The 12,587-nt window shown below is 33.8% G+C and overlaps 1 pseudogene; it reads right to left on the bottom strand.

Annotated features, from left to right (window-relative positions):
• Window positions 1–6,709: 6,709 nt before the first annotated feature.
• LOC144549337 (putative disease resistance protein RGA1) lies at window positions 6,710–10,577 on the bottom strand (annotated as a pseudogene).
• Between the last annotated feature and the right edge of the window lie 2,010 nt (window positions 10,578–12,587).

Raw genomic sequence — 12,587 nt, 5'->3', positions numbered from 1 at the left:
TGGATTACTATTACAATATTAATTAAATGAACATTTTAAAAAAGTAGGAGCACTAACATGCACATTTTGAGATCTGGTATCAACAAACTCTCCTGTTTGTTTCTTGACATGCGTTCTCTTAAATACTTCCTCGTATGGAGCAACAAACACTGGCCAACAAGAATAAGGAGGACCACTTAAATTATAAGGCGTAAACCCATCCGTCGAGAGTCCAAGACGAACATTTCTCACATCGGCCGCAAAATCTTTATGCTTCTCATCAAACTTCTTCCATGCTTCCCCATCGGCCGGGTGCACCATAAGACCGGGATTCTCCCGAAATCCTTCCTTATGCCACCTCATATGCTCTGCAATGCTAGGAACTAAGTACAACCTTTGAAGCCTCGGAGTGATAGGAAGGTAGCGCAAAACTTTTCGTGCAACTAGTTTTCCTTTGTTTTGAGCTGGGGTTTTGTATCTAGATTCCCCGCATGTGTCACACTTATCTTTGAACTCATCATCTTTGTAGTACAACATACAATTATTTGGACACACATCAATCTTTTTGTACTCCATACCAAGTCCTCGAACCATCCTTTTGGCATGGTAAAAGTTTTCCGGTAATTTCTCACCTATAGGGAGCATACTCTTTATCATCGACATCATCCGATTGAAATTATCCTCACTCATTTGGAAATCTGATTTTAGATTCAAGCATTGAGTGACAGCAGACAATACTGAGTGCTTTTCACATTTTACCGTGCTACTTTCATTTACCTTCATTTCCCATAACGACTCCTCAGCTGATTCTAACATTTCATAAAATGCCTTTGCTGTTGCATTTGGGGGCTCTTCACAGTTTGATGCATCCCAATTGAAATCAGGATGAGCAGCATCTAATACCATTGTCTCCATTCTATTATTTTCAAAACCCTCATCTTCTACATTGTTATCAAGAAACGGCTCACCATGCTTATACCAACTATAATAAAGAGGACGGAATCCTTTCCTCAATAAATGTTTGCTAACATCACCTCTATCCATAAATTTCCTATTATCACACAAAGTACATGGGCATCGAATGCAATTCTTGCCATTTCGTTCAAATATCACATGAGGGTTTGAAAATGCAAAATTTAGAAAACCTTCCACTCCGACTACAAATAGTGGGTTCACAGTATTATCATTCAGTACCCTCTCATACATCCAAGCACGACTGGTTGTCATTTTAATTAGTCCTAAAAAAATACACAAATGAACAATTGTTAAGAAGAAATTTAACTAATTAATAGAATTAAGCAACTCAGTTAACTAATATATACCGTAGTAAGCACAATCAATCCAGACCATATAATTATTTTAAACTAATTGTCATCCAAATTTTCCAAGTAATTGATGAATTATACAATATAACCTAAAAATTATAAAATAGATACTTACTCGGTCGAAATTATCAACGAAGTGTGCTAGCAAAGAGGAAAATAACCAACAAAGTAGTACGCTACAAGGTGGATTGAAAATGACCTAAAACAAATAGAAAGAGAGGAACATTGCATAGCAGATTTGTTGGCTTGGAGAAGAAGGGAACATTGCCTAGCAGAAATTGCATGGGTATAAAATTTAATTACATGGGGCGAATTATTTGTATGGGCCGCATTTTTTAAACCCATGCAATTTAGTTTCCACACCCATGCTAATAAATCACAGATAGTGAAATAACTGCTATGCACATTTGCATAGGCCGCAATTTTTTTATATCCCATGCAATTGAGTTTGCATACCCATGCTAATCAGTCATAAGTTATGAAATATCCGCGGTACACATTTGCATGGGTATATTGGTTGTCAATTGCATGGGTACATACATCAATTGCATGGGCCGAAATTTTTTGCCCATGCAACTAAGTTAGCGCCCCCATGAAGAAAATATTATTTGCATGGGATTAACTTAAAGATGCAATTATTTTTAGTTATCCATGCAAATAATCAAAATTCTAGTAGTGTAGTTGGCCAATTAATCGATCTAAACGGATGTTTTTTAAAAACACTGGTGCAGACAGTGTACAGATAAAGAATCCTATATCTCCACCAATAAAATGTAGAGTATTTAATGAATGAATTGGATTGAATCTCAGCCACAATATAAATGTTTATCCAAACCATTCAACTTGATGGATATGTTAAAATGTGCTTGCAGATCAAATTTTATATTTTTCTGAATTTTTTTACTATTTATTAAGTATTTAACAAAATCACTATATTTAGACCGTTGAATTTTTGTACCCATCTTAATAAATAATAAAAAAAATTCAGAAAAATGTAAAATTTGATCTGCAAGCACATTTTAACATATCCATCAAGTTGAACGGTTTGGATCAACTGTTTGGACTTTGAAAATGCACGGTGTCATCCGATCCCCCCCCTCTCTCTCTCTCTCTCTATATATATATATATATAGATATATATATATATATATTTGGGGGAGGGGGGATTTGGGTTTTATTTTTTATTTTTGCTTCTTTATTTTCTCGAATTATACCCGAATCACAGAATCATTTTTGCCAGAGAATTGGTAATAGTTTCTTTTAATACTTACCAGTTGTTTACACAAACATAGTATTTAGTCTCCTAGAACCTGTTGTACCCTTCCTATTTTGCTGTAGCAAAAAATAACACTCTTAGGCCCTGTTCGGCAGATTATTGTTCATCGTGGGAAAAAAAAATTCACTCAGAGCCAAGTTATTTTTCCCATGATGAACAGTAAAAATTAGTTCAAAAATATTGATTCCCATTCCCATTCTCATTCCTTAGCAGGCCACCGAACAGGGCCTTAATGGTACTCTTGTTGGCAGTTGCAACCATCTCTATCTCTTATCTTATTAATTTAATTTATCCCAACTGCTTGGTTGCAACATCTACGGTTGAATTTCAAATCTCATACCCTGCGGTTGAAAAAAGAGATATCCGCATTGCTAGTTTTAAATTTAGCTACGTAATATTACGAGGTTGGTTAATATACCAACGTTGGTATAGAGTAAGTTCGTTATACCAAATAGATTTTTGTGATTTTGAAGTCTAAATAATCGATTTGAAATTCTCAACATATTCTCCATATTAAAATGTGCTTCGAGAGCAAATTTTAAAATTTTTGGAAATTTGTATTAAACAGTGATTTTTCAAAATTAAAAAAAAATAGTAAAAAATTCACGATTTTTATCCCAGAGATTTGTTTACGAGACAATTATCGTCCCTAATTTTACAATTAATTATTTAAATATATTTCACATTCATAGTATCCATCGGGCAACAAACTTTACAATTTAACTAATCAAATGATTAAACAATAATTATTTATTTTGTAAAGTGACAATTTACATAATATTTTTGAATTACTAGAAGTTTCTTTTTAATTATGCATCGTGCTTCATTAGAATTGATAAATGTTCAAGTGCTTAAAATTCCCATCGTTCTTTTTTTTTTTCATCTTCTAAAGTTTAACAAAAAAATAAAATTCAAGATTTGTAAATTCCATAACAAAAACAAATTAGTATATATGATTTATATCATTTCTTTTTCACATAACCATGCAAAAAATATCATTCATGCATGGGGATTTTTTTTTTCAAACTCTTGATTCCTAACAAATCATGTTAAGTTCGATTTATAACCTATTTTAATGATAAAGGGAACATCTGTAATATTGATAAAGATATCAACAAATAATGAGGCGATGATATGAAGAAACCATTAAATATTTTTCGAATATGAAGAAACCATTGATATAAAAATTTAGACCTTATTAAAAAGTCGTAAAAAGTCTTAAATTTTTTATAATTTAGTTTCTTACAAGATTTATAGCATAAAAGTAAATATATGAAATTGAAAGTACAGCCCAAAAGCAAATTTGATCTAAAAAATGAGATTGTAATGGGCCTAAATTCAAAGGAGAAAATAACCTCCTAGACATCCAATTCTATGTAATGGGCCGAAATCATGTATGTCAAATTTGAACAATACTTTAATCAGAGTAAATATGTTTTAATCAGAGTAAATACGTTTGGAGGTCTGATTTATTCTCTCATGATCTCATCTAGTGGGAAGCCCTGCGACCATTGATGTATCTAATACGCGTAGTGTGTCGTGTTGTGCCGTAACTGTGCCCTTCCATGATAGTCATGATTCATATAACATCTGAAGCCCTGCAACTGGGGTCCGCGTTTAATAACATACCGGTGACCATTGAAGGCAACAAGTCACTAAGAGAAGGGCCCCGCGTCGCCAGAACAGGAGAAGATATGCAAAAGAAACTGGAGAGCATCCATTGGGACAGATGAGCATATTCCGCTGATCTGTCGTGTCGCTATTGATTTGGAATATTTAGATAACCATTTTTAATGTCTCTAGTTTCGTCAGCATATAGGAAATCCATGTATGGATTCAATTTAGTCAATTAATTACTAATTTTATTGTTTCAGCTCAGATTTTGCGTTTCGCTATTATTGTGACTGCGTTCCTGATTAATAAAAATTGATTCGATTCTTCAGTTGTTTGTACAATTTATGAAATGCTGAGGGAATTATGTCTTGAACCTAACAATGTATGTTTTGGGTAGCTCGCCAGAGATTCTTGTTTTTCTTATAATTTTCTTTTCTAATTTGAAAATCCTAAAATTTCATCCAAAGTTCCAAAAATTCTCAAATTGCCAAAAAATTGAAATTGGATTCATAACAAACACACTATGACACTATGCTTGGTGGTTATTAATTGCTAGAGGTTCACTGTGTAAGGTCATAATTAGGTCTCTCTATGCTTTGATCTTGTTGTAATTTGTTTGAGTTGGTTTGAGATTCACTGCCACCTGAACTGAATAATAGCAGTCAAAAACAACACGAGAATACACCAACTTTATATAACTTATCAAAATTTGTAGTGCATCCCCACTTTGGCAGTTTTGTACTTGTATCCTTTAAAGTTTGAATTCAATACAGGCACATTGTGTCTTTTAGTCCTTTTACTTGATCCTATCTAATATATTCATTAATGAAACAGATATCAGTCCTGTTGAAATAAAGATTGATACAGTGAACTATGCCAAAATCTGGGCCTGGGGTATTGTCAAAAGAAATTTAGTTAAGAATCACCGAAGATGTCTCCTAAAAAAAAACTCAAAACTTCAAAATGTAGTGACAGGTAAAACATCAAAATAATTCAAAACTGAATAAATTGATCTCAAGAATTGAAAAATGATATATTGGTCTCAAGAAATAAATAAATTGTATCATACTTAAGCTAAATTCAAACTAAACTACATTTTGTAAACAGCCTCAAAGATTGGAGGATTCATCAAACAAAACTGGTACCTCACCTATACCAGTAGAGTGTCAATCAAGCTGCAGTTGAGTTTGTGACTAAGCTGGTACACCATTTGTACCAGTAAGTATCCTTAAAAGCTTCATGTACAGGTACTGTGCTATTAAGAATCATAGTTCATTCTGTGCGTAAAAGCTGGTATTGTGCTTTTAAGCTTCATGGACAGGTACTGTCCTTGAGACCTTGAGCAAATTTTTTTGGTGTCCCATTTGCTAAAGAGTTAAAGCAAGCAATACAAGACAATTATGGAGGAAGAATAATATTAACATCATTGTCGACAATACAATATATTCATTTCTGGACTACAACAGCATCAAAGATTTAATTAAGGACAAATCTGTAATAAGAAAGGATTACCAAAAAAGAATCCAATGGACCTTAAATGGCCACCACAACCTTAAATTAGTAAACCAGAGTACAATAACTCAACCTTGTACATCAACATGTATCGCTAGGGAACAAAAAAATGAAACAGAAAAGATCAGATCAAAAACATTTAATCTAGTGAAAACTGGTTCTTTAACAGACAAATTGCACAACCTTATGTCAATTAGAGTTGTGCTTGAATTAAACCTTAACCCTTTCACTTTGGCAATTTTGCACATTGACCCTTTTGATTGGAAGATATTGTTTTTTATCATTTTGTCTCAATTGGTCTTTATATATATAAGCATCAAATATCCTATTGTTCAAAAAAAAAGTTGTTCCCAGATAAAACTTCAAATTTCTATTTCCAACTTATACCATACTTATCTTTCTTGTCATTTTTTTTGTTTCACTGTTTCACATTGAATTGTTAATTATTCAATATACACTTTTCAAACTTTTTAAATAACCCTCCTCCTCTTGTCCGGGCTTGGGACCGGCTACATCATTTAGATATAGGCGGAGTTAAAAGTTTGGAATGTTAGTATCTCTCAATCTTAATTTAATTTAAAAAGAAATATAACAGAAATTAATAATTGGGCACAAGGAGAGATATATACCTTCATGAATAAAACGCAGTGGCAGTTATTTGTAACTCGTACATGGCATTTATGTAATTACATTTTTGCTTTGTGCTTAATGCAGTGGAGCTTCCATTATTTCATCCTCTGCTCCTCCGGAATTTCACACATATGCAACAGCATGCGCCACTTGTTGATGGGGCCAATGTTTGTGTAGGCATGAGCCAACGGTAAGAAGTTACACTAATACCAACAGAAGTTACACTAATAATCAATTGTGAGACCACGGAGTGAATTCAGAAGTTGGAAAAGCATAGCGCACGAAATAAGCAAAAACTAGGCATAATAAAATTATAATGATTCTTACATGAGGGTCGAGATATAGTCAGAGAGCTTAGGCACGGACTTCTGCTTCCTTCCCAAAAATAATTAAGATCACGGCCCCTTATCTGGTGTAATGTTCTTATAAATCAGTGAAGCAGGCATTTCGGGGATTTCTTCCAGTGAAGTGGCTTTGTAAATGTTAAGTTGCTTAAGGGAAGTGAGCATCACCATTGTACCAGGCAATGACTGCAGTGAGTTTGCATCAGAGATGGTCAACCTCTTGAGGGTACTACTGTTTTGTCACAGCCATTCCTCGGGCAGGGCCTCCATCTCTGAACAGTTGCCAACTTCAAGGCAACTAACAAATCTTAGGCATTTGAGAGGCTCAATAAGAAGGAGACAGAGGTGATCAATTTCCAGATTACTAATCTTTAAAGAGACCAAGTTGTTTCCTGGGTTGACAGTGTGTGCTTGTTGCATAGATGAAAGTTCAATGAGCTTGTTGCATCTGAAGATACTCAGATTACTAAGTGAAGTAAATACATTTTCGGAGGAAGGGATAAAAGTAATATGTTCACTATTTTCAATATAAAGAGTTGCAAGTGCAGGGAGCTGTGATGCTGACTCTAGCAACGGCACATCAAGTTCACCACAGTTTCCCATATTAAGAGATTCTAGTTTGATAGGCAGGAGGATGCTCTGGTTAGCAACTATTTCCAGCTTTGGGATATGCATGATAGATAAGTGTTTTAATGACACAAAGTTCCGAAATGCACCAGTTGGTAGCTGATCCAAATTCCCACAGCATGCGATGGTTAGATACTTAACAGCTTGTAAATCTAGGTTCCCTTGCTGCATAAATCCATTCAATGATGTTAATTTGGGACAGATGGTAATATCTACTACTCTAAGCGATGATTTGATACATGACGGTGCTGGAGCTGTAATTCTAGAACCATGGTGCATATCTGGAAGGGAATTAATTCCCACCTTGTACACTTTAAATTTGACAAGAGAAGAAGGAATGACAGGAAGTTTGGACAGGTTTGGACAGTCTCTGACTTCAAGTTCTTTTAGATTTGGAAAGCCATAACCAATGTGTGCTGCTGCCCAGGATTCCCATCTTGGCATGTCGTCACAATATAGCTTTTCCAAAGATGGAAAAGCATAATCACTTGTGCTATCACATGAATAGTCCACTTCTTTCACATTATTCATATGGGAAAGAGAGAGTAGTTTTAGATTTGGCATTTGCCCAAGAAATGGTAATGTTTCCCAATTAGGACAATGAGAAAGTGTGAGGGATGATAGGTATAGATGAGATGAATCCATCATCCAATTTGGAGATATGTGGCATGCATAATTCTTAATTTTCAATTCCTTAAGATTTGAATGGGGTTTGAGGTAATCAATGACTTGCTTATGATTATCAGAATTACTCCCGTCAGTCCAATTTAGAGAAAGAGTAATAAGACTTTCCTTTTTAGATAGGTTGGCTTCCCTAGCTTTAATTGGATCCTCTACATTTGAAATCTTTTCAATAGAAAGGCTTCGGAGATTGTTAAGCGTTCTGAGTTCATCTATATGATGACCACACCTTAGCTGAACAACAAAATTTAACTTTCGGAGAGAGGTTAGCTTGTGCACTTCATGAATTCTTTTCATCGTACGATTGGGAAGGTCCATGTACCGTAAACTAACAAGATTGGTTATTCCCGTTGTTTCAACACCATAATCTGAATACATGGTAGATGGACTTTTACTTGTCAAGTCTAGCACTTGCATATGATAAAGCTTATAAATTGAATTAGGAATAAAAAATTCAGAAACATGATTTGCCTTAAAGCTAGCATCGAACTTTAGAAACCGAAGGTGTATCAAACGACCAAACTCCTCTGGCAGTTCACATCTACCATGTATGACCAATAAACGCAAAGTTTCCTTAAGTGAACCATTTGGGAGAACAAATCGATCTCGATTATCATATTCTCCTGATAAGGTTATTACCAAGGAACGTAAATTCCTAAGATCAAATATCCATTGAAGTTGGCTTTCATGAACCCATACATGTTGTGCAGTGCTAGGTATAATATTAGTTTTGCTTTCTGGTTCTACTCTAGAACATTCTCCTTTTGATACATTTTGCGCTAGATCATGTAGCAAATCATGCATAACATACACATTGTTGTCGTGAGGGTGAGGATATCGCTCAAAGAAAGATTTTCTTAAAAGGTAATTGAAGTACTCTTCTCCAATATCTTCTTGCCTATCTTCTTCATGAAACTCTTGGCGTATGAATCCCGAGGCCATCCACATTCTGATCAACTCATCTTTGTTGAATTGATAATCTTGAGGAAATATGCTGCAAAATCTAAAGCATTCTTGTAAATTTGCTGGTAAATGATAATAGCTCAATTTCAGCACATCTACCACATCCTTGGCTTGCTCTAAATTAATCAGTGAATCATTGCTCAAAATTCTTTTCCAATAATGGAAATCCATGTTAAAATTCAGCAAGCTTCCAATCACCTTTGCTGCTAGGGGGCTACCTCGTAGCTTCTTGACAATATCATTTCCGATATTTTGCAAATCCTTATAATTGTTAGAGTTATAATTGTTAAATGCATGTTTATTAAACAATTCTAACAACTCCTGCTCTTTCAAGCCTCCCAACACTATATTTTCTCGTGGATCCACGTGTAGCACATGAGCAAGCATGTCAACTACTGATTTCATTCTAGTGGTGAGTAAAATTTTGCTTCCTTGTTGTACAGATTTCAGGGGAGCAATAAGTTTCTGCCAATCACACAATTTGTCATCATTCCACACATCATCTAGAATAAATAGAATTTTCTTTGAATTTATTTTATTCTCCAAGTTGTTATGAAGGTCATTTAATGATTCATTATCGTGGATTTTTTCTCCTAGTCCTTGTAAAATTTTTCTTGTTATATCTTGGACACTAAAGCTTGTTGAAACACAAACCCAAATTGTTTTGTCAAAATGATTATCTTTCTTAATCTCATCAAAGATTAACTGAGCAAGAGTGGTTTTCCCTAATCCACCCGGCCCCACAATACAAAAGGCGGAGATAGAATTGTGAGATGCCGGTTTCTTTAACCAGTCAATTATGATGGCCTTCTCATCCTCACGCCCAAATACTTTGGTTTCAGTTAAAAGGGAAGTAGTTTCTCGACTAGAAGTGTAAACAGGCTTATTAACATCTAGTGCAGTAGCTAATTGGAGGAAATCGCCAACATCAGTGGAAGCCCGATCTAATAATTCCACAGCGTCCCTCAACCTCTCCAAGGTATCATTACTAATAGCAGAACTAGTAAATTTTCTCTTGAGCGAGCCTATATTTATTAATGAGGAAGATCCACTAACCTCATCTCGGTTTTTCACCATGTCAGCCAGCTCCCAGTACTTTAGTTCGTCAAGCACATCTTCAGCTGCAAAGAATGCTTCCTTGAATTGTGCCAGCAAAGCATTCACACCGGGATTTGGGTGCTTCAACTTCAATGCCTCGGCCACACCTATTACAGTTGTGATCTTGGGAAGAGCTGCTTTCAGTCTACGTAGCTCGGATTCAATATCAGCTGGCAACATCTGCTCGGCCAAGTAGGAATAAGCCGTGTCGACGAGTTTGCTAATGATAGCAGACCCGAACCATTCACCAACTCTTGAAAGAGCCATCTCGATGGAGAGTTTTCTTCTTCTAATGTAAAGTCTCTCTGTTTTTTTTTTTCACTAAAGTATTGTAGTAGATTGTTGGATGAAAGATGAATTGAGAAATTCAAATTACAAGAGAAAAAAGAGTTGTAAGAAGAAAGTGTAAGACAGAGATCGAGAGACAAAAATAGTTTTTATGTAGATGGAAAAGAGATTCAAAGATAACAAAGATCGGTAACAAAGGAAGTAAATTACCAAAAGACAGATTGTATGAGAGAGAGAGATTGAGATATGAGAAACAGAGTGAAAGATAGTAAAGGTATGCAAAGAGTTTATAAGAATTATTGGCGATCATAATCTATGTGGCATGCAAAGAGTAAACATTATAGGTAGCAAATAATTAATAAGCCTATCCACCTTCAGAAAAACTGAAAGTACAACGTCAGTGACCCGTTACACAGTATATTAAGGTCAAACAAATGGAAACATTCCTAGAAGCAAAATGTATATAAAAACAATTAGGGTACATTTGTGCTTTCCTCGAAGCAACGTGTGCTTTTCTAGAAATGGTAACTATTGATTCACGGGATATACAAAGTGTGCTTTCCTAGAAATTAGGGTACATTTGTTCCTACTCCTTGTATCAATCTCCTATGAAATCAAATTGGGGGTGCTTTCCTCTGAATTTTTTTTTCCTTTGTCAGTTAGAATGGCTAAAACCACACAGTCAAAAAATTTGAAAATTAATTTTATTAGAATCTGCATAATTTCATAATTTCAAAAGCTTGTGTTAACAAATTATCATTATTTTATCAACAATAAAAATTATTAATATGAGACTATGTGAAATAATAAATACTTTTACAAGCTTCTAATGATAAAATTCAATCTTCATCCCTCATCTTATTCTTAGGACAATTGTGCAGGCGATGCTTAAATATTTAAATGAATCTAATTAAATTACAAACATTTGCTTTAATTAATAAGCATCATTAAAGAAAAATTTCAAAATAATTAGATTTTTTTGCTTTTTCAAATTACAATTAATTACGCAAGAAAATTGGAATTCTCCAATTAAAATTTCCACAAGAATAATTGTAGAGTACATTAAGCATCCTATAAAATGGACGGTGTATATGGAAAATCAAAATAGCCGAATATATATATAGTGTCCATTTATACATTCAGATATGAGAAACAGAGTGAAAGATAACAAAGAGATGATAAGAAGTATTGGCGATCATAATCTATGTGGCATGCAAAGAGTAAACATTATAAGTAGCAAATAATTAATAAGCCTATCCATCTTCAGAGAAACTAAAAGTACAACGTCAGTGACCCGTTACACAGTAAATTAATTTTTTTATCAAAAAAATCATATTCAGGTCAAGTTGTAAAAAACGGCCTAAACGGCCGACTAATAGGCCGTTTAATCGTTAACGGCGGTCAAACCATTACGAATACACTTAACGGATGACGTTTTGCAGATTTTTCCGATTAATCGGTCATTTTTTCTGATTAATTAGCCGTTTATTCCCATTTATTCCCGATTATTCCCGTTTATTTCTGTTTATTCTAATTTATTTCAGTAAAAAAAAATTTCACATTGATTTTTTTTATGTGATAGTGTGTGATAATAAGTTTTATAAATCATGTATTGCAGTTTTGTTTATACTTGAACATACATTCAATATTTTTTATATGTTTTTTATTCTTACTTACTTTAAAATTGATTAGTTTTTTTTCTATTTATTTATCATATATTTTTCTTACTAATTACCGATATAATTTTTTCAATTAGTATGACATATTCATTTATGAAACTAAGTTGTTATTATAAACTAAATTTAGTGATTTTATGTTGGAATGTTTCATTTCTTTCACATAATATGTTATTAGTATTTCAAAAAAGTTTAACTCTTGAATTTATTTTTTCATTAAATAAATATGTTACTGACACATATAAAGTGCTTATGCGTTAAAAAAAGTGTAGTATCATGTTATAATAATAAAATTTAAGTTAAATTAAGTTTATTTGATAAATTTAATGAGTTAAATAAATTATGATATATATACATAAATTTAATAAAAACGTTAAATTGTCCGCATAATTCCGATTAATCAGTCGCATACTGATTAATTACTTGACGATACCCTGTCCGTCCGACGACCGCATACCGTTACTTAGAACACTAGGTCAAACAAATGGAAACTTTCCTAGAAGTGTGCTTTCCTAGAAGTAAAATGTATATAAAACAATCAGGGTACATTTGTTTTTTTTTTTTTTTTTTCCGA

Source organism: Carex rostrata, chromosome 35 (assembly GCF_964058835.1).
Source record: "Carex rostrata chromosome 35, lpCarRost1.2, whole genome shotgun sequence".
Taxonomy (NCBI): domain Eukaryota; kingdom Viridiplantae; phylum Streptophyta; class Magnoliopsida; order Poales; family Cyperaceae; genus Carex; species Carex rostrata.
The sequence above is the reverse complement of the archived record's forward strand: the minus strand, read 5'-3'. Positions and strand labels throughout refer to the sequence as shown.